Raw genomic sequence first — 24,636 nt, 5'->3', positions numbered from 1 at the left:
AGACTGTGTACCAGTGGAAACAATTTTCCTCTCCTTTCCCCAGGCTCAGCTTCAGCCCAAGACAGTATGCTTGCACTCAGGCACTCCTAAGCCTTTGGCTGAGGCAATGGATGGCGCAGGAGGCTGGAGTCTGGATGTAATGGCTTCTCTCTGCTCCTCTTTCCTTCTTACTCCTTTTCTTCTGACTGCCCCTCTACTCATCCAGTGCTTACCCATGACTGGAGCCACTCAGGAGTGTCCCTGCTCTGGCATGGGCCCTCTGGCACAGACCCCTCAGAGGCACCCTTGCTCAGTCACAGAGCACTCCTTTCCAAGAGTGAAACTCCAGCTGTGTCCCCAGCAAGTGTCCCCTTCTGCACCTCTCCTTCTGTGTCTCCTCAGATGTGTCCCCATGTAACTCCTCAGGTGAATTCACAGGTATCTATTGCCTCTGTCAGCTCCCACCCTTTCTTGGACACATCCAAGGATCACACTGCTCCAGCTGGCTGCAGTTTTGGGGCACTGTGTGGTGTTTCAAGCTATGGCCAAGCCATATGGAACTAGCCATGACTTCCCCAGGCCTCAGATGCACACACTCCACCAGCTATGATGAATGCAACCTCTAACAAGAAAATTAATATTCAAGACAAACCTACATGTCATAAGAAAAAAGAAATGGGCTTCAGGAGACATTGTGGGCTGTGAATTGTCATAAAGATAGGAAAAGGGTCCCCCGTGTGGGCCCCTTGAGCCTGCTCTAAACATAGAAATCAAATGGTTCCCAGGCACAATTGTATAGGATTTCAGCTCTGAAGCACTGAGGACTGACAATGAGGTTAAGGGTGGTTAGAAATGACAGAGCAAAGTTCTTCTAGTAACCTGGAATTTATATGTTTTACTTTTTTTTAAAGTTTTGTGAGACGACGTACTGCTACAGTCAACACTGTGAATTCTTTCTTCAAATATTCCATATATTTGGCACAACATTTTTGATTAGTCGGTCTTTACAGACTGAGCAGAACAACCACTTGAAACAGGCACAGCATAGCTTATTTTTTGAAAAAAAAATCTGCTAATAATACCCATATATATTCTTTAAAAGAAAATTAATCCTTTAGCATATTAGAAATCTATATAATTAGGAGCAATGGAATCCAAATAGGTGGAAAAAAATCAAGGAATCAGCAAATATCTCTGGCACTGACATCTATTTGGCTGGGGAATGGCATCCCAAGGAAAATGGTGTGCACTTCATCTTTATTCACTTTGAATTTAAATGACCAGTACTTCAATGACTGTTCAATATAAAGCAACCCTGCACTGAGTGTGAGTTACAGCCTTACTTGATCTAACTTGTGTTTGTATATCATATTTCTTGAATTCAGAAAAGAGAGGTTTTCACATAAAGCATACAAGCCATTACTTATATTCTCAATATAGATTAGACTGCAGTAAGAAAGAAATAGTTATATATATCTACAGCAATTTAGGGCCTTTTTACATTGATTTATTGATGGCTACTCAAGATTTCAGCTGCACTAAAAGATGCAAATTTTCACCTATGATTGCAGATAACTGCTTTCAAATCACCAGATATGTTCCATCAATGTTTATGGATATTGCCTTCATAAGAATAAAAAAATCACAATGTAGGCATTGAATCCAAAGCTGCACTTGAGAATACCTTCCTTATGGCATACACTGAAATGATCATTTGTTGTTTCTATAAATTAAAGCTGTGTCAGTCAATCATTTTTTTGTTTTAATGACTGCCTCCAACCTGCTGGCAATTCTTTAGAAATGGGTGGCTTCAGCCACTCACAAGGGAAAATCTGTGCTCAGTATCTCACCGATTTATTCTCACCCATAGCCAATGAGGCAAATTATTTTCCTGCTGGGTTAATGACCTCCAATTGTGCTGTTCCTACAGTTTCACTAGCCTGGCCTCACAACAAGCAGTGGTCTGATGCAGATGCTGTCACGATAAGGAAGGTTAGAGTCAGCATTTGTTTCAGAAAAAAAACCCCAAGAATATTTAAAAGTGGAATAATAGGAACAAACATACCACTTATAAAGTGTTGTTGAAGAACAGAAGGTAATTTTAAAATTATTTTAATAGACAATATAGTCTTCAAGGTTCAATTCCTTCTATGCTAACACAAGCAGGCTGGAGCACAGCATCAGAAAACACAGTCTATTGTCTCTGCAGGCTGGTGGTGCCTTCCCTCTCCTTGCTCCTGCTTTGCTTCTGGTCAGACGTAGGGAAGGGAAGGGAAGGGAAGGGAAGGGAAGGGAAGGGAAGGGAAGGGAAGGGAAGGGAAGGGAAGGGAAGGGAAGGGAAGGGAAGGGAAGGGAAGGGAAGGGAAGGGAAGGGAAGGGAAGGGAAGGGAAGGGAAGGGAAGGGAAGGGAAGGGAAGGGAAGGGAAGATTAAATACTAAACATCAGATTTTACAGCCATTTTATATTTCCCAGAGCCTCATCTGAGCAGAGGAAAGACATTTCAGTTGAAACTCATTGAGTAAAACAAAGTTATTTGAAAGACATTACCAGCAGTAAAATCCCTTCCTGGTCTGAAAATGAGGATTTATTTCCACTAAGAATACCCTTAATTTTATCAAGAGATCATTGTGCAGAATATGGGGTAAATGTAACATACTTCTGTAAGAAAGACCTTGAAATCTAAAGACATATCTAAGTTGACAGGCTCCAGTTAGAAATCTGTTATAATTAAGAGCTGGTTGAGGAAGACAGCTCATGTTTATAGGCTGAGATTTATCTTGAAACACCTTGGAAAATATACCATATGCATCAAATGGCAGTAGAAATAATGGTATGCTTACTTACAAAAAGTCCCTGGTTCTCAGGGACTTATCAGGCATTTCAGAAAAACAGAACAGAACATTTCAATAGAACCACAGTAAATTATCATCTTTATTGTTCCACCAGCATTTTTCCCCCCTTTACCTGGTCTTAATCCACACTGTGCATTAATTAATCACCATTATATAAAACTTAAATCTTAAATCACATTGCAGAGTACTTTGGATTCAGCCCATTGGTTAGTAATTAACCTACCTTGCCTTTAGCCATAAACCTTTACGTTGCAGCCCTGCTTTTGATATATGAATCAACAAGTCTGAAAGTCTTAAACTCTGCTCAGATTAATAGCTGACCAACTATAAGATAGATTTTTCCATTTAAAAACACCTCTTACTCTTTGAAACTTACTGCTTTCTCAAAGGTAAGTTAATGTGCCACATAACTGTGACTTAAGGTACCATGAAATTTAAGATCTCACACATAAATGACAGTGATATGATTCCTATTGATTTGCCACCACTTGCAAGTTTGTACGTTCCATATATTCCTGCCAGGAAAGCTCTGCAGGTTTCTGCTGATCTGTTAGGGTAGCTCAAGGCAACCATCTGCATCTCCTATTTGCTTCTGTGGGTACAACCTGTCAGTTTAAGAAAAAACAGGGCACCAGCCCTTACCTTTCAGGTAAGCGTGACTCATGTTCTCACTCACAACAAGTCTCAGCCATCCCTCTGGACTCTGAGAACCTCTGGGAGCACCTTTGGGCCTGCAGGGTACAGGTATTACTGAGATCAAGCAAGGTTCAGATCGGACCGTTTCCATTCTACCTTGCCACAAATCTGGTAATTGCATTTGCACTGTGTCCTCCTTCAGCTACGACAGAGCTCCCAATAGGGTCCTGCTTCTTACTTCCTTTCCAGAAACCTCTCACTTCTGGTAGCATGAGAAGTTCTTCCTTGCTTCCTTCCTTTTCAGCATGAGGCTGACCTTCCCTAAGAGAGGCTGAGCCATTTTGCTGTTCATTTATACTCACTCTGTGGACTGGGCAGCGTCCAAGCTTCACCTGACTGATTCTCACAAGGCAGTGATGATAGGAGCAGACAGAGCTGCATATGGAACTACTGGCAACTGATGCCAGGAATACTCATACCTGTTAATGCAGTTGGGTCCAGAACTGAAATAGAAACTATATTTTCTCTGGACCACTTCTTGTTGTTCCCTCCCTTTGTTGCAGAATAGAATTCTGGTTTTTGGAAGCACTGGTTAAAGAAAAGAGGGTGAGGAAGAAAAGATTCACAGAAAAGAGAGGGAAGGAGAGAGGAAGAGAGGGAGAGGGAAAAGAAGAGATGAAGGGAAAGGATTAGGGAAAAGAAGTGGAATGTCAGCTCAAGACATCAGGTAGATGTCTCAGTAACAATCCCTAAACAAGGGAAAATCAAAATATAATCATCAATCTTATCATTATATTTCTGAAACAAGAAAGTTTGGGGACCTAACTGGATCTGGATGAAACACCTCTCTCTTTCTTTATTAGTCAAATTTCAATTCCCAGTTGATTACAAGCAATTGATTTGGTTTCATCACAAGTAAATTACTAAGATTAATTGGGGGGGAAAAAAAGCATATGGAAAGACTTCTTGGCTCCTGCACAAACATTAGGGGGGAAATAAGAACATAACAGCCTATAAGCAGTTACTATCTTATCAAATTTCTCCTAAACTGAAATATTTTAGGAACAAAATAACTGCTTGCATAACTAGGGACCTTTCCACAAAATCAGAATGACCTTAAAACAAGATTGTGCCTAAGATTATTTATTTGACTATGTCCCTTTAAAAGAAAAAATCTCATGCTATGAAATAGGACCTCATTGGATCATTGCTTAGATCAGCTCTTTTGGACTCTTTATTGATATTTCTTACCTCCCACAGCCTCATTAACAGACTGGCAAGGTTCTTGCTTATTTTTCTCATTCCTTGTGGAATACATAGATTTCAGATAATTTTTATCCTTTACTTATTTTCCATGCTGGAATTAATAATTTTTTTTTCACACACTTGAAAATCTAGAAAAATGCACCACCTCAGATTTCATTTAAAATAATTACTTTCAGTATGATTAATAAAAGAGTACATTACTGACATGCGGAGGTGGTTTTATTTATCTGATATGCTTTGTCTGACCAGCAGTAGCATAATAGCAGGAATATTAAAAAGCAACAGGGAACTGACATCATCCTACTTTTACAGGACAAGTATTCTTATGGAAAAAGAGGAAACTTTCCCTGAAGGGAAAGCATGTTCTTGGCAAGGCCTTGAGCTGTGACTCAGGGTATCAAAAGTCATTTTCCTGTTCCACCTCAGATTTTCTCCGTTATCTTGCACAAGATTGCTTAAGCTGTGTGCCTGAGCAAAAGTTAAAAATATCTTCCTTCCTTTGACTGCTGTCATGACTATTTATCACATGCTTTTCAAAACTATCCCATCTCTCTGCGCATGTCTCTGCAGGGAGGGACTAAGCCAGGGAGGCAGACAGAGTTTGTAGTGCTCCCTCTGCCCATCACAAGGGGAACACAATATCCAGAATTCACTGCTCAGCTAAGTCACTCTCAGTGAGCACTAGCCGGTCTCCCAGGGTTTTGGGACAGACATGTTGGATGCCCACAGAGTGCTCACCACAGTGTGTTATGGTAGATTTTGGAGCTGAGTTCATATAGATTTCTGACATTTGGAGCACTAAACCAACAAACTGATGAGACTCATAGAGAAGTTACTGTTCTTTATATTGCAACAATTAAGTCTAATATATTTTTCCAAAATACAACCTGGAAAAATAACAATGATTAGCTATTAGAAAGCTATGCCTAATTATACATAGATACAGATTTAGCTATGCATACATATACGCCTCTCAAATGCAGGCTTATTTTTGCTGTTAATTTCACAAGTTGAAATGAATGATTGCTTGCTCTAATAGTTAAGCTTAAATTCAGAATTTTCCTATTTAAGTTAAAGAATACAAACACATAGAGTTTAACAATTAGTCAGAAATACTACTTTTGCTTGGTCTTCTTATGGTGCCCTCTAAACGAGATGCCTTTACAAAACATATGGAATTTCACAGGACACAGGATATTCTAAACCTGAAACTGAAAAATAAGCTTAAGAAAAATAGTTCTACCTTAAGAAGTGTAAAGGTTAATCTCTGCTCTGCTCTCCGTACTCAATGTCAGAATATGACCCAGAAAGGCAAAGTGTGATTAGACTTCAGACTAAAGCACCTACCTTTAGATGTGTACACAACAGGGTCTACAAGTATACGAGGTGTCCAAGGAAGTATACTATGGTCAAGGAAGATCTATCCAGTAGAGTCAGTGGTGACTCAGGTTTAGTTCAAATCACTTAGACATCTGAATTTGGTTAGATAAATTGCATTTTAAACTTTGTTAGCTGTACTGATTAGGTTTCCAATAATTTGGGCTGAATCCTGCCTTTTTCATCTCCAGTTGACTACTCACATACAGTGTGTGTTCTGTTAGTGAAAACTGATATCTTGCAATCATCTTGAATCCACCAAACAGTTTGGGTAGCCTTGTAATAAGCAGCACTGCAAGGCTCTACTTCACGTGTGAGCTGCACCTGTCATAGCTGTTAATTTTTTTGAACAAGTTAGACTTCTAGTTACACCTCCAGGGCTAATGAAGCCTTGAAATGGTTGATTCGGTGGTTGATGGCTCAGGGGCAAGGTCTACACACAGAAAACATAATAGCGCCCATAAAATCCTGTCCTGGATGCTGCAAAATGATTATCTAAGGGAAAATAAGGATTCAGTATTGTAGCCACATGCAACATCGAATCACAAGTCTTGACCAAAAGGTGTCAGAAGTATCATCTCAGCCTCTCCTCCCTGACTGATGCTTTCTCCAAGTTGCTAGCATGAGCACAGTATGGTCCCTACCTGGCTGGCTGTCAAGTGTGCCTTGGTCATCCCTGGAAAATGGCCTAAGTATTTAGTCTCTTAGGTTGGCATGGTGATAGAAAGCTAAGTGTCAGTAGAACATCAAAATCTCTGCAGTCTTTTCCACATTGTTACCCATTCTTGTGGCCCAATAGAGAGACGGGATGTTCAGCACACAGCTTGGTAAAAATGGGTGAAATATAAATGAAACTGCTGGTGACATGCATAAACTGTGCTGTGAGAAAAGTTTCGCCAGCCATGTAAAATGATTCTAATATTGTCAATAATAAACTGTCCATACACTTTGCAACTCCCACATGAAACATCCTCAGCCAATCTCCAAACAAGACGATGTAAGTTGACATTTTTAAAGGATGTAGGAAATTGAGAGGTACTTCTCTTTTTTTTTTTTGCCACTGCTTTTCATAAGAAAAGATCATGAAGGCCCAATAATCAGGTGGACATGAAGGAAAGCACTGAATATCAAGTTTAAGGATTGAAGAGCCTAGAAGACCACAAATCTAATAATTATTTCTTACAACTTGATGTTTTCCTTGGCATGCTTACAGAATTACTGTGGTCTCCTACTGAACATTCAAAGCCTGAACACTCCCCATCTGTTGCTGATAGCTGGGGTCCCAACTGTTCACATTTTCAGGAGCATGCCAAAGCACTGACTCACTCATTTATTATCTCCAGCATACTGTTTTCAAAAGTGTTTAGGGCACTCAGTCTCACAAAGTCATTGCTGAGGCAAATTCTTGATACTGGTGAAGATTTTAAAAGGGATGTTTGTGGAGGGGTTTTTGTGGTTTTTTATCTTTATAGGAAGAGATAGAGCTATGTGTAAGTCAGGTTCAAAACAGTTATGTTTCCATTCTTTATAATTAATTTAATCTTTCCAAGCAACTAGTCATAAACTTATCTTTTCTTTTTACTCATTTGTATTCAGGAAATGGTCTTTTAGGCCTACCATGGAATACCATGAATTTTAGTTTATATTAATTATATGTTTATGATACTGCCAACAGATGCAAAGTATGAGTGCAAAAAAATTATGCAATGTGCAAAAAAATATAAGATGCCACACCAAATGATTGCAAAGTAAAAAAGACCATTTATTTACTGTTCTTAAGTACATTACTCAGTCTCTTACAGTACTTTTTGGGTCTGTTTATTATAGTACTCCTTAAAGTCTACCTTCTTTAAAACTGGCACTTAGTAACAGGTCCCTCACCTAAAGTGTACCTGCAGGATCCAATATCCAATAGAGACTTATAACCCAAGAAAAAATACAAATATGTGTTTTTAATATTCAATATCACCCATATCATCATACCTCATTAATACTTCCAAAATAATTTGAATCAAAGTCAGATGTATATGATAGGATAAAACTAGAAGGATCTTTCAGGAAATCTTTCTTCATTTTAAAAGAGATTGGAATCTATTCCTTTGTAATCCAGATCAGGCTAACACTACTCAATGCATAGACATAAAAAACATTTCACTTGCTTTCATCTGTGAAGGGTAATGCAAAGATCCCTGCACCAAGGAAGAAAAAGGCTACCATCCTATCTGGTACAATTTATATATAATACGGACATCGAACCAAGATCTGAAGATAGAATATGCCATCTGACACTTTATCCAAATCAACTGGCAGTCTCAGCTTGGACGTGCATTGTGCAAAAAAGAGATACAGGATTTCTAGAGCCCAGCTGGCTCTTGCAGTGCCAATTTGGATTTCCCTTTACTGTACTTCAGAAGGTTACTCTCTACACATAACCTTGAATAGTGGGGTGGGAATGCCTGATTTTAAGAATATTTATGTCTCATTACCATAGTATGTACAAACTTCAACCTTTAATTAAGCAAATACATTTGTGCTTTTCTGTAACTGAAGAACTAAGACACTGAGTAGCACAGCAGGTGTGAAGTTAGTGCATAACTCCAGCTACTGACCTATCATATGATACTTCTCCTCACCATATAACTTTACAAGAGAAATTCAATTTTACATGACAATATGAAGCATTCTAGGTGGTCTGGCAAAGGCTATCAAGTATGATTTATTTTGATTATGAAGCTTTTTCAATCATTACAGTCAAAGGAACTGTTTCATCCATGTAACATGGTCCTCAGACCTTGAGGAACTTATAAATCTGCCTATTATTTTATGACAGTAACAGCATTGAATCCAAGAATGTTATCAGAAATATGCCATTATGCACATCTGCAGGATTTGTCACAAACTCTACAAGGAAGTCTACTCTTTGTTGCAATGGGGATGTTGCAACACGCGTATCAATCAACGAGGTTTGTGGAAAATAAATATAAGGACAGATTCTTGATAGATGTTTCGGAGATGTTTATTTCTCCAGCCGCATGGCCGGGGCTCTGCCGAGGAACTGCGGCAATCACGGGACTGGAAGGTCCCTGCCCGCGCAGGGGAACACAAAACAACCAATGGGGAACGAGGCTGACCAGGGGCAGGGAAACCCCGTGTCTCCCCCCAAAAGGGCCCCTCTCCCAGGACCCCACAGCAGGGGGAGGGTCCCAACATTTCACCCGTTCATTTTTAACAAAAAGAGATGTAAAACTTAACATTGAAAACAACTGGATAAACAGAACAAGAACAGTTTCAAAACAAAACCAGCCACTCTCCTGAGTCTTTAAACATCCAAACAGATCCTCTGGAACATCTTAAGGCTGACAGGAGGGAGACAGGATTCTCTGAGCATGCTTTGTGGGGAAACTGAGGCAGGAGAGTGTTTCTTCAACTTGTACCTGTTGGAACTCTAAACAACAATAATTAAATTCTTCCCTCCCCCTCTTCATCCCCCACTCAGCATTGGAAAGGGATTTCTGGGGAAACAATTGGCCAAGGCATGGTTTTGTGAGGGAAACCATGGGTGAAAAAACAGATTGGGAATACACTGGGGGTAATAGAATATAGGGTAAAAGGGAAAGGTGGGATTAGGAAAGGGAGACTGTAGGGACTGTTTATAACGTGGATATTGTCTAACATGACTACAATTTTTAGCATATATAGTGCCTTTCACAAAAACACCATCAGGCCCAGTGACCTCTGCTGCTTGTAACCCTTTTCTACCTTGCACAATTTTGAACTCCACTACTTCTCCATCTCCTAAACTTGGGATGTATTTTTCAGGGTTACTCTTTTTAATAGCAGTTCTATGAATGAATATGTCTTCCTGGTTGTCACATCTTGTTATAAAGCCATAATTTTATTTAACATTATACCATTTTACTATTCCTAAAACCTTAGCTACGATGATTTTTTCCTTTTTCCGAGTGGCTGCTGTTTTCTGTCTCGCTGTGTTTTTGCTTTCTCTTTTGCTTTCGCTCGCTCTCGCATTGGAACTGAGAGGGCTGCTGGGGCAGTCGGGGCTGCTCGTGCCTGCGCGCTCTTCCCGGGGCCACATTCAGGGCTGCACGGGCCGGGCCGCTCTGCTCGCGTGCGCCGTCTCCTCTGCTCTCAGCTTCGCTGCCGCTGCCTGGCGCCGCACCCCCGTCTCAGCCAGGCCCCCAAGCGATGACCCCCCTGCGCCCTGCTCCAGCGCGCGTTTCGGCTAGGCACAGCTCTGCTCCACCGCCACCAGCCGCCGCCCGCGTGTCAATCCTCTCATGGGGCTCGCTCCATCACGTGCTGCATGGGGCCAGGCGGGCACCGCTGGGTCGCACCACTCCCACCGTGCCCCGCTCTGCTGCTGACACTGCACCTCACGTCGCTCCGCCTGCACGCAGAACGCTCGGTGCACATGGGCGCAATCGCATGGTTCCTGAGCCAGGCTTCCCTTCGCCAGGACACAGCTGACATTGTTCAACAGTCTCAGTAATTAAATAACATTCACGAAAATATTCTTCCATCGGCATATATTTTGACTCAGAAATTAACTGCGTCCAAACGGTCTTCCAAAAGTCTTTGGTAAGAATCAAGTCCCAAGAAACGTAGAAAAAGTTCTTAAACAACCATGAAAGGAAGTGTTTCAGTTCCTTTTGAGCTTGAATTAAGCTAAAATTTACAAATCATTGTTCAAGAATCTTTTCAAGTTTGAGATAAATGTCCATACGCGGCTCTGAGAGCCAAGAGTCTTTCCACGGTTCCTCCATAGTTTAGAGATGGAACAGCAAAACGAAAACAGGAAGAGAAATCCAGAGTTTACTCACAAATCAGTCACTGTCCTTAGGGATCGGGGATCGTTCTGCTCACAATTCTCTACCATATGTTGCAATGGGGAAGTTGCAACACGCGTATCAATCAATGAGGTTTGTTGAAAAGAAATATAAGGACCAATTCTTGCTAGCTGTTTCAGAGATGTTTATTTCTCCAGCCGCATGGCCGGGGCTCTGCCGAGGAACTGCCACAATCACAGGACCCGAGGGTCCTTGCCCGCGCAGGGGAACACAAAACAACCAATGGGGAACGAGGTTGACCGGGGAGTAGGGAAATCCCATGCCTCACCCCAGGGCCCCTCTCCCAGGACCACATGGCAGGGGGAGGGACCCCAACAACTCTTCTCCAAAATATTCCATTGGCAATCACAATTGGTGCCAATAGCTTCATGTCACAGGCCTGCCTCAGTCCCTTGCCACAGACAATGTGCCACATGTCCTTGTTTGACAAAGTATCTGTCTGAAATGATATGATTGTGGCCTTCCTGTCTCACATTTGCAACAAGATACATCAAACTCATGTGAGAGAAAAAGTAAAAAACAACAAACCAACGGACTAACAGTCAAAACATACAGGATTAGAACGGTAAAGACAGGACAATATGGTGAGCAAGGACACAGTGGGCATGTGCTGTAAAGCAGTTACTGTCATAGTATGAAGTGAACTGCATGTGAAATGGGCAAGAATTTAAAATTAACACCTATCCATCCCCTCAAGTGTAGGACTTGGGAGGTCAAAGGCTGCTTCCACATGTTGCGGGGAAAAGAATAATTTAGCTTCTTGATACTACTTGGTATTTCTTTTGCATCTCCACCCCATCAGCGAAAATTGAGTGAAAACAACTGATGGAGCCACACAAATAAAGCGTTACCCTGAATAACATACCATAATTTTGGTGCCACTGCCCAAAGCAAAATAAAAAAAAAGTTTGATCTGTGTTACCTTAGTTACTTTCATTGCCTTAATTTTCTAAATAAAGTAGTAAAGAATATTCCTCTGAAGATTCTTCTTGGTTTCGCGGTAGCGATGCCAAAATTATTTTTGCTTTTATATTCCCTTCATATATATTCATAGCTCTGTAGATTACTGTTGCATAGTTATATAGCTCCTAGCTAACTACATTACTTTTCCTACCCTGATAGGCAGAAAGACAAAACACATTCCAAAGGCTCCTATCTTATCTTCCCTTCTCTGGGAACCAAGGTTAAAACCAGCTTCTCGAGATGCTTTCTTATAAACAAAGTACAGCTAGTATAGCTAGTAGCAAGAACGGGGGACTCCAGAATAGGTGGAACCAAGAGGGGGAATTATCTCATTACTTGTGCTTGTAATTGGGAATTCTTGTTAATTATGCTAATTTGCCAAACTTATAAAACTGTATTCGCCCTATGTGGGGCAGACATTTTTCCACATCTGGCCCTGGAGGCCTCCAACTAAAGACCAGATTTTATATTATCTCCTATAATAACATTGTCTCAAAAGTGTATTGCTTATTTCTATTTAAGGTCTTTAGAGCATATTTTTATGCATTATTCAAATTTACATGGCAGGAATTTTGCTCGGACCTTGCATTAAAATCCTCTTGGTCTTGACTCTTTGACCAAATAGGGACACAGCCTAAATCCTCAGGGTGAGATGCCTTCCCAAGCAAAGAGTGGGAACTGGGAAATGAGGAAACAGGGAAGTCTGCCATCCAGAAGTGAGAGAGAAGGGCTCCCAAACAACAGGGGTCTCCGTTCCATACCACAGAGGGGTCATCATCCTGCATTTTGGGTAATCAGATACTTTCAATTGCTCATAACCCATCAAGACCTTCAGTTGGTGCGTGAACATAGCCCAGCTGGATTCAGAAACAAGGCAATTTATCCAGCTAAGGAACTGGCTTAAATTCAATCCAAAAGGAGTTTTAAACAAGTCCTCTGATGATATAACAGGATAGATAACAAGAAGAGCCAATTCCTTTGCTCTAAATTGAAACTGTGCTTCTGAGTGGAGTGAGAACACTGCCTTTGTTCCAGGACAAATGCAGACCTGGATGCAGCATTCTAATTCTAACTTGTTTCTTACAAGCTTCTGGGTTTGGAGGTCATGTCTAATTGCCAGCCTCATGTGCATGTAAGGGTGAGATATTTTAGTTATAATTAGCATAAATAATTACAGGTACATAAAAAGGCAAAACCCACAAATATCTCATAAGAAACCATTCTTTGTGCCATGTGTTCCTGTGCACCAAATTGATTTTCCATTCACACAACCTCTTTCATTTTTCCAATTATGAACCTCAGCCTAATTTGGAGCAAACATAAACAGCAGGTGAAGATGCAAAAAGGGCACTTGCTTCTGACAAACATTGTGAATCTCCCTTTTATTTTTAATACCGAACCATAATCTGCACAGATGATAGGGTAATTAAAGCATAATGGATGTAGGGTAAATTATAATGACTTATATGGCTTAGGAGAAAGATACTTCAGAGTAATGTATCAATGCTTGAGAACCAAAAATAGTCATTATGCATTACCAGACCACTGACAGATGGCTACAAATTAAAAACTGTTAAGGAATTTTTAAACTGAATTGGACATAGTGATCTTCATAAAAGAACCAACAAGAAAATTCTTTATCACAATTAAAACAAAGGCAAACCTGTGACTTAAACTGAGAGATGCAATTGCCTATGCATGGGGAAAATTTAATCTTCTGTCAAAACTCTGAATCCCTTCCTAAATATGATCCTCTGTATACTCAAGAATATACCAGTTTCTTTAGGTTAATCCCTGTCATGGTGGCCATTAAATTTCAAATTAGTTTTAAACAGCCATCCATTTCCTAAACTCGACAATGACTCAGAGCAAACAGCGTGTGACAAACCAAGAGTGCATGAGACAAAGCATGAGGACAGCCCACGTGTGTCATGCTGACACTGCTGTTGCTGTCTCACCCCTTGTGCAGACTGAGAGGGGACCATATCCAACTCCGAATCCATCCTCTGAGAGGAGGCTTGTAGAATAAGCATAGAAGACTTCAGTTTAGCAAACCTAATGGTGGAATAAAGGCTCAGGAAGTGGACAAGGGAGTTAATGCATCTGTTCGTTCTTATTCATTTAAAAACCCTGGTTCAACGAAGAGCTCCACAAAATGATTTCAGATATGCATAATTGAGCCTAATAAATGCTTTAGTGTTTTATTAGTAATTCTTAGAGTAGAACTCCACTTTAATGTAATATTATAGTCTTCATTTTATAATCTTGTCTAGTAAAATTTAGCTGACAATTCTATTTCATTTTTTCCTTTAGCACCTTGTTTAGATTTCCATCTTAAGTAGGACTTTAAGATACACTTTGGCAGAAAGCTCCTTCACACAGAACATCCCATTTAAAAATTAATACCTTGCTGGGTCTGCTAATTCAACCTGGAAGAGTTTACATTAGTGTTTTAAAACCAGAGTGCATGGTTCATTAAAACCCAGCTTCACCAAGCTTAAAAGAGAGGTGAGTGCAAATGGGTTCAAGGGAGACTGAGCTGCTATTACTTTTATTTCTTTTCTACTCCTGCAGAATCTGATACATTTACACTGCAACCTTTGAACCTGACCTTTTTAATTTGGCCCACGACATGTAATAACAAAGTTACCTCTGCCGGTTTATATGTTCCCACGCTAAAGGAGAGTACAAGAGACTCAAGGACCATTTTTTTAAATTAATGCCATTCTGCTTTGGCCGTCTCACACCATTCTGCTAGACTCTGAACAAGTAAATTCTAGAACTCTGTGCAAGCAGTGATCCAATTTACAAAATGGTGTAAAACAAGGTTGTAATATACCTAGCCTAAGAGATAGAGATCATATACTAGAGAATATTATGAAGATATAAATTCCCCCACTTAATCTTCAGCAGATCATTTCTGAATTGTCTCGTAAGTCCAGAAATATCACTCCTAATGTATAGATCTATGATACTACTTTCACCACCGTAGATTATCTTTATTCAGTTTCTTCCGCATATTTCTAACGCACTACGTGAAATTCCAGTCTACATATGTTAAAGCTGAAATAATTATTCTTTGCAAGCATCCTGTTGACATCAACCAAGGGCTCAGCTAAACTACCTAGAGATTGCCTCTGAAAACAAAATCAGTACAAACCATGACTGTTTAGTGTTCTAATTTACCTTTGTCAGTGGAGTTATCTACTTCAGAGTCCTTGCCCATCCTGAAAGCATTCCACCTCTCTAAGGCAGCATGCAATTTCCTAAACAAGGATCTTGATTGGATCAAGTCACCTCTACACTGTCCAGCCCCTCAGAGCTGCCTTCACAGCCAATCTGTCACCACCCTGTAGCTGCTTTAGCTATGCAGATTTACTTACAAGACCAAGGATGCTCCTTCGGATTAGAGACCCTTTGTCTGGTGTGTTCCAACTAGAATGGGATTAGACAGGGCTCATGCAACATTGGTTACAACAGATGGATTTGTCACTGACAGGGCAGAATAAAGTTATTGCAAACACCGCAGGAATCAAGTACCTAATTTACTGCTCAGTGTCTAGATCTGGCTCCCTAGTTTACCTTGACATGTTCTAGCAGAAAGAATTCACAATGCCCAGGAGCACTAATAACAGAAAAACTCTTTTAAACCACCTTATTTTGTATCGTTTCTCATTTTAATTTGTCTACCAAATGTGTTAAATTAAGAATTATCTGATTAATTATGGAAATTGTCTTCACCAAGCTGGTGAACACATTAATCTGTTGCCATGTCAATATTCCCTTTGCAATTTCCCATAGGCAAACAATTCTTACAAAATAAAACACAAATATATTGGTTTTATTTGTCTTTAACTAAAGTTGCCAGCTTATTCTAGAAGACAAGGTGACTTATGTTTCATCATACTTAGTCTGAAACTCACTTTGGGTGTGGTTCTCAGGTCTACATTTTTCCTGGTTGCACTTCTGTAAAGACTTGAGTTTCTCATTTAAGCTCCCTGACTCAATTGGGCAAATTGTGATATAGACCCTTTGCCAGATGAACATTTTATTCTTTTGATAACCAGCACGAACAAAAACTACTTTATTACTTCAAAGGCAAAACAAACTTGTAACAAAACATTCTAAACCTTACCTAACTGAACTTCAAATGGATTTGTGCCATCTGTGGCTAGCAGAGAGTTCCCTCTCCAGTGAAAACTGCCTACTTTGAATGCTCCAACAGCTTTGATCCTCCTTCTTTCCGTAAAAGAGGCGCTGAAGGTTTGTGCTGCCATCCAGAAGGACCTCAACAGGCTGGAGAAATGGGCTGACAGAGCTCACCACATGAGGAACAAAGGGAGATACAAAATCCTCCAGCCAGGATGAAACAATCCCAGGTACCAGTGTATGCTGGGGAACCACCAGCAGGAAAACCACCTTGCAGAAAAGGATTTGGTGGGCATGGTGGACACCTTACTGAACACAAGCCAGCAATGTGCCCTTGTGGCAATGAAGGCTGGTGGCATCTGAGCAGCATTAGGAGGAGTGCTACCAGCAGGTCCTTGGAGGTGATCCTTCCACTCCACTCAGCACAGGTGAGACAACAGCTGAGATACTGCGTCCAGTTGTGGGCTGCCCTGCACATGAGAGACATAATGGAAAGTCCAGAAAAGGGTTGAAAAGATGATGAAGGGACCAGAGCATCTCTTCTGTGAGGAAAAGCACAGAGCTGTGCATGTTCAGCCTGGAGAAGAGGAGCCTCAGCATGGAATCTCATCCATGTATATGAATGCCTGGAGGGAGGGTGTACAGAAGATGAGCCAGGCTCTTTTCTATGGTGCCCAGAGACAGGACCAAAGGCAATAGGCACAAACTGAAACACAGGAGGTACTGCCTGGATATAAGGAAAAAATTCTCCCATAAGAGTGACCAATCAGGCTGCCCACTGAGGTTGTGGCATCTCCTCATACTTGGAGATATTCAAAAGCTGGCTACATACAGTTCTGGGCAAGCAGCTCTAGGGGACGCTGCTTGAGCAGAGATGTTGGACCAGATGACCCCCAGAGGTCCCTCCCAACTTCAGCCATCCTATGATTCTATGAAAAAAAGTCTCAGTAACCACTTCCCTTGCTGCTCAGAATTCAAACTGGATTTCCACAAACGGTCACAACAAACTGATGGAGACGTGAGATTAACAGAGCTTTTCCAGGACAGCAAGTTCTGACTCCAGCTACTGAAGGTAAGAAAGTACTGTTAAAGGAAGGTATGAGATTAATCTGTGTGGTGGATTAGCCTTGGCTAACAGCCAAACCTCCACCCAGCCACTCATCCTCTTGCTTCCCCTCGAGTCAGCAGGACAGGGGAAAAAACAGGACATTAAAACAACACTCTTCCTCTAACCCCCATGCCCCCCATTCCCAGACTGACTCCAAATCTAGTTACTTCCTTCCCTCTCAACTTTTCCACCTTTCCTTCACCCTGAGCCACACAGCGGGATGGGGAATGATGTTTGGGGTCAGAGCCTAACAGCTTCTCTTAGCTACTCCTTCCCTGTCAGTCTTTTCTCTGCTCCAGTGTGGGCTCTGCATGGGTTGCAGCTGCTTTAGGCCATATCCATCTGCTTTGGCAAGAGGATACCTCATGGACTGCAGCCTGGATAACTGCTCTGCCATGGAGCATCTCCTCTTCCTCCGACCTCATGTTCCCTCCTCCTTTCCCTGGGGCACTTTTTACCCTTTCTTTTTGCCCTTGCCTTTCCCTAAGGCACCAGCATCTCAGCTGCAGGCTCAGTCATACCCAGCAGCCCCAGCCTCTCCTCACAGGGGCCCCACCACAACCCCTGCTGCTGCCAGTGTGGCTTAATCTACCTCATTTTGGATTTTACCCCTTTTCACCTCCAACTTTTCAATTATTGTTTTCATCAGAATTACTCCTAAAGTGCGGCACACTGTCGAAGCCAGACATCAGGGTTTGTAGTTGTCTGGTTCAATTGTTTCTCTTTTCTTTAACAATAGAAGTTCGAAAGCACATGAGATACAGTTATGGAATAGCTGTAAGCAACAAGGGACAGAAATAGCATTTACAAGAGGACACTCTTACAGAGCTCAGACATCTGTCATGGTGCTATCTTAAGAAGCTAGGACAGACCGTCAGTCTGTAAGCCCAGAGCATCAGCACTGTGAACAGAATACAACAGAATGCTTTGGGTGGGAAGGGATCTTACAGATCATCTCGTCCTAACCCCCTTCCATGGGCAGGGACACCTTCCACTAGGATCAGGTTGCTCAAAGCCCCATCCAACCTGGCCTTGAACACTTCCAGGGATGAGGCATCCACAACTTCTTTGGGCAACCTATTCTAGTGCCCTACCACCCTCCCAGTAAAGAATTTCTTCCCAGTATCTCATCTAAACCTACCCTTATTATAAATGTACAAGTAAGTCAGAAATAATCCTTTGCAGAAAAAACAACCCATTAGAAATGGATGTTATTTAACTGCATAACACAGGAGGAGAAAGGACAGTTCTCTGTTGCAGGAAGAGATTAATCCTCTAGAAATTGACAGCTATAATTACTAGTTTCATTTCATAGTAGTCTTGTAAAAATCAATATAACTATTTGCACAGGAAAATTAGCAAATTTTGTTATTAAATCTCATTTGATTGTTCAGGTTTCCCTCATTTTTTTTATATCCATCAGTGTATTTTTTTCCACCCAAAATGCAGAATTCCAGGGCTCTGAACATTCTACCAGTTACCAAAGTCATTAATCTGCTCTAGCAAGATTAACAATGAAGAGAAATCAATAATTTAAATTATCTGTTTTCAGTTTAATCCCTTTTTATTTGGTCACAGAAAACTGTTGATACCAGAATACACGTAATTTATGAAATTAGTATCATGTAGATCAAGAAAAATGGATGGAGGTTCTTTTACACACCATATATATATATATATATATATAGACACACACACACCTGTGACTGATTTCCATTGATTCAGGTTTGTGATTTCTGATGTTTATTACATATTTCTAACAAGCATACTAAAAATAACTACCTCTTTATGTGTCTATAGCTGTCTCTATTAATTTCATGATGAATGTTCTATAAACATATTACCCATCCAGGTGCAGAAGTCAAAGCTAGGCCTTCCCCCATATACAGGGAGCTGTGAAAACCAGGTAGGATCCACTGGGAGGCACAAGGATTCGAGTACTTTATGTCAGTGTCAGAACTTCTAGGGCAGAAAATTGAATTCCTTTTCTCAGCCCTCAACAGTTCAGCAGTGAGATATTCTCCAAGGAGATGGGACTGAGAAGAGATGGAATTGAAATCCTTTTCCTTGAGAAAGTAGAACCAAGTCTTCTGCATCCTGGATGAGTGCCTTATATGCAACATTGAATATACGAAGGAGGAAACCTAGTTAGGTCTTTCTCTGCCATGAAGCAGACAAACCTTTAAATTATCTATTTTTCCTTACTTGGGAGAAACTAATTAAGCACCTCTCTTCAAAACACAGTTTCCAAGTCACTGAAGTTTCCAGGAAAGGCAATTTAGGATGCATATTGTTACATTCAAAATCTTGAGGATAGGAGAAAACACACCATATACATGGAACAAAGGGTTTTTTTCTTAGGCTAGAAGGGGCAAACAAAGAGAGAATTTTGAATGTTAACATGGTATAAAGGGCTGTGTCAATCCTATTGTAGGAAATAAGTAGAAGGGTAAGCTCAGGCGATAACACTTGTTGGCAGGAGTGCCTTTGGAGCATCTGATAATGTCCCTGGAGTTGGACCCTCAGGGCCAGTGCTTCTCATCAGGCCCAGTGTTCTTAGCAGCATCTTTGTATCTCACCTTCACGCACTGTGACAGCAAAGCTCAAAGATAACCAGAGCCTTTCCCTCGTGTGAGACCTGCTGCAAGCACAGGTGAGGCTTTGAGGCTCTACAGCTATTTCAGTGGCCTCCTGTCCAGCCTGGCTCCCTGTAATGCACCCAGCTGTCAAATGAAAGCTCCTGATGAGTTTTGTATTCCACTGAAGTTTTCCCTAGACGAAGGACATGAACACTACCTATAAGCAACTTTTATTTTGGGGGTGACAGGAACTGAATTGTTCATGTTAGAAACATGATCATTAGTTTTTATGTTATGGATATCACTTGTCATATATTGTTAACTACCTAAGCAGTGCTTGTGCTTTTCAAGCAAATCTTGACAGTATTTAAGAAGGACAATGAAATAAACATTGCTGCTGCCAAACAAGAGACTGACCAGAAGTAGTCTTAGATCTGCAAAACCTGAATTAATCACAAATCTGTGGCTCAGTACCAAGTGTACTAGCAAAAAGCTAACTAGAGAATAACATAAAATAGAGAGAAAGAAGGAGACCCTGATCAGAGTATTGCTGGTTTAAGCCTGGTTCTGGGGCTAGTGATTGCTGCCTCCCCTGCTCCAGCTTCAGCCCTGGGGGTAGCCCTGCTGGGGTGGAGGTGACACACACAGAGCCCCTCTCCCGAGCCACTGCCTGACAAACCATAGTCATTTGTGTGTGGCTGGGGCCCACTGCCAGGCTGCAGTTGGCAGATCAGGAGAAGGAAACTGCTGCGGAGAAGAAAGCCCCACCTGCTGAGGACAGCAGGATGCTGGCACTTTATCACAACACATTCTGCCCCTCCACTCCAGAAGGCAGGAAGTTGTCAGCCTGCATTGGTCAAGATACAGTGGAAGGATAAGCATGACACCCAAGGAAAACGATCCATATTTGTAGGCTTTTCTTATGTAAGTGTGTTAAAGAAGCATTTTTTTTAACTTTTTCAATCAATGTGGACAATGAGTGTCAGTATTCCTGCAACTGGACTAATAATGAATGTTTGGTGTATTTCGATTGGGTTTTTAAAGCATCCACTGGCCTACCAATAAATTCTTAGTTCCATGTACATATATATGCGTGTATAATGTCTTGTTTTTTGGCAAAAAAGAAAAATAAATTTGAGCGCATCATCTGCTGCTTCTTGCTTGGGCGAGTTTTCTGTTAGCTTCTTGGCCATAAGGGATCTTATTTCATCTTCCTGACTGCTTCTCTGAAGAACACATTCATGAGGGCAGTGGTCTATTACAGGGACCAGACACAAAGACCTGAGTCTAAATAAATTACCTGTAACTACTTGGGAAGAGTCCAAAAGAAGCAGGAATTGAACTGAGATCATGTCTGCGTTCAACATAAATTCACCCTAACTGTCAGAGTAGTACTTCTCCATAGTACTTTTCATCCCTGGGGTTTCCAAGGCACTTTACCTATGAAATCTGTGTGTTAATTATTCAGTAAATTCTGGATTCATCTTCTTGATCTTTGATACACAGTAGTTATTCTACAGGACACAGCAAGAGTCAGTAGAGAGCAAGGGTAGAGAAGTAAATTGTTAATTGCACTAAAAGTGAATCATAAGGCAGAACATAGTTACATGGCTGAATGTATTTTCCAGCTTAAAAAACAGCACCTTCAGCAACATAATGCCTGTGAAATTGTCCCATGTATCAATTTGTTAATAAAAAAGTGTGTCTTATTGAATTAATGACACTGTCTACAGTTACATTGTACTTGATAGCCATAAAGCTCTTAAGGGCAATGACCTACCAGTAAAACCCTTCAATGAAAATAATCTTTCCCTTAGATTAATTCATAATGAAACTCCTCTATTTTGATGTTTTGAAGTAATTTTGATACCTGGAATTGGGAACTAACTGAAACTTTCTCAGAGGCCACAAATTTCCATTAGAGAGACAAATTTTCAACAACAGTAATGAGTCCTTGGCATTTAGTACAACTGCATTTTAGTATGATTGGACATGCTCTGGGAGAAGAAAAATATCTTTTTTTCCTCCTCAGCTGGAAGAAAAATGACAAAGGAGAAAGCTGCGAAAGAAGCCCACAATGCCAGCTTTGTCAGGGAAAATTTACATCTCTACAGTTTTAAAGGAAAAGGCTTTCTGCGTTCTTCCATTTCTGACTTTCATGTCTGAGCTGGCAATTTGCCTGAAGGACTGATCCTCTGACAGAATTATTGTCAGGGAGGTCAGCTGTAAATTTCAATCAGTCAGTACAGGGCACAAGGAAAACACTGTCAGGAGTATTTTCCTGCAACTTGGCATCAGATATAAACACTGAATGTACAGCTCTAAACATAAATCTTCAAATAATAATTCACCCTGAAAATCAGTAATTTTAAATTCTAACTACTGTCTACTACTTAAGTACAAAATCTCCACTGACAGAGCTGCTTTTCTGTGCTTTGGAGAAAACTTTGGCCACACTTACTGGAGCCAATGAACATCTCAGAAAAGACAAAGCAAACATTATTTTATTACAGATATTAAAGCCCAGGAATTACTGGGATAATCACGTGCTAAGCAGCAAATTAAGAGGAACCATGATTACAGACAAGAATTATATTGGACACCCATATAAATTTTATCTAAAATAAGACTAAATTACAACATTTGTATCCAATTTTTGGTGTTGCCAGCTCATAGATTTTAATCATGGGGCTTTATCTTAAAACTTTAGAATTGTTATTGTCTGAAGACACCAAAACATTACTACCAATTTAAACTAAGTTCAAAAAGCAAAGCCAGGGAAAAAAACCAAAAAAACAACAAAACAACCTCCAAAAATCCCAACAAACACACTTTATATCACTTTATATTCCTGACCCTTCTGGTTACAGGGAGAAGCTTGAAAATGGGCCACAAAAGCAGAAAGGTCAAAAGGATATTGTCAGATGGCACATATATAAATGTGTTCTGACACATCTAAATGTATCATCATAAATAACTCAATACCAGACTCATGTCATAATTTTCTGAGTCCTGTTCTGCTTTCTGCAAGTTTCCAGACACCTTCAGTGCCAAACACCGTGTGTGCTGGCTGAGCTGGAACTTTGGTTCAGCCATGCAGAGTTATCTCTATGTGCCTTTGGGAACACAACCTCAAACAGGAGAAGTGGAACTGACAATTGTGGGTCAACTTCGGCGAGAAATTCTTACAAAAACTTTCTAGCACAAGCCCCCACTACAGGCAGCAGTACATCCCTCTGACCCCTGTAACTTTGAGGGTACAGGGGTACCCTCATCTTTTAGCTGCTTATACACATTCTCACTCAAAGACTAAAAGGGCAACCAGCTCAGGCAGAAAGCTAAAGGCAGCACACGTAAATCATCACAGGTCCAAACACAGCCCTCCCAGTGCAAGGGAGCTCAGGATCAGGTTCACACAAGGTCTGGATGCCAGCATTTGAAAGAAGTTCTCATAGTTTTCGTATGAGTTCCCACGGTACTGTACAGTGACCTTCAGTCCTGCTCTGCTGACACAAATCCAAGTCCTATGTTAGCAGGATAAGCAAAGTGTTTTCACTTCTACTTACTGCTTAAGACAAAAATAACTTCTGTGGTCCATTCTGTCCTCTGGGTACAAAAGTCTTGTCTTGCTTGGTGGTTTGAGGATCCAGAAAACACAAACTGAAATGGAAAGACTGTTGCTATTGCGATGAAAGGTCTTTTACGTACTCTTCTCTTTTCTAGAATATAAGCAGCTATTATTGGATATATACAAGAGCTAGGACAAAAGCTGCAGACCTAGGTTTCCCTATACCATGTGCAAAGAATGCACAGACAGGATGGAAAAAAGGAGGTACTTTCTTTAAGGATCATCTTCCTCCTTCAGGGCTGGGGACATAGAGGGGACTTTGCAGTGTTGGGCAGGATCTTCAACAGGCCAAAGACTTTGAAATGAAATTATGCCCTTTCTTCTACTCTGCACCTCCTTTAGACACAAAATCTTATTAGGACACAATTAAAATATATTATATAACTATTAGTAGTAAAAATTCATCTGGAAAGGAAAAGAAGATTTTTTAAAGTCTGTTAACAAGTGTATTCCTGCCAACAACGTATTTCCACAGAGAGCATAAGCTGCAGGATCCTCATGTAGGTTCTTCCAGCCCATCCTGCCCTACACTCCAAGTGTGTTCCCTGAGAGTGCATGGCCCAAGCTGTTCTTCAGAAAGACACATATTATCTCTTCCCTTCATAGGCTTCCCATTTGAAAACAGGCTGCAACAGCAAAATACCTTTTTCTCCCCCAAGTACATCAAGGAGGGTGGGTCTGGTTTTGTTTGTTTATTTCTTTGTTTTCCTTTAAGCAAAACAACAAGGAGTTTTTGCCATTGCCAGAAAACACAAAGGGGAAGAACTGGTACCTCTCACACCAGGAAGAGTTAGTGGGGAGACAGAGGTCCCAAATAATTACAGTCTCATGCTGTGTCCCAGCCTCAGGACATCTTTTAAGTAGAACTGGAGTCCATTTTTTACAGCAGGGTGCTACGGATTACTAGTGAAAATATTGCTATATGCAGTACTTGAATTAGGAACTAGAAATAAATTAAACTGCTTCACCCTTTGTGTGACAGAGTTCATGAAAAATCACTGAAAAGGCTATCAGAAAGCAAGCATTTTTTCTGAAGAATGCTTTCCCTGTGCTTGCAAAGTGAAAGCAAGCTTGGTAAAAAAATAATATTTATATTATTTTCTTATTGCCAAGGGGCCCAAGCGTTGAAGTTGCGTTAATAAAGTCCACCTCGAACATTTGGTTAGTCTCCTAATAAATCCATTAAGGGACTAATTTATCACAGCACCACTTTGCCACTTGGCCAAGTGTCAA

The sequence above is a fragment of the Coloeus monedula genome (assembly GCF_965178545.1).
Source record: "Coloeus monedula genome assembly, chromosome: 2".
NCBI classification, from domain to species: Eukaryota; Metazoa; Chordata; class Aves; order Passeriformes; family Corvidae; genus Coloeus; species Coloeus monedula.
This window is presented reverse-complemented; position numbering follows the sequence as displayed.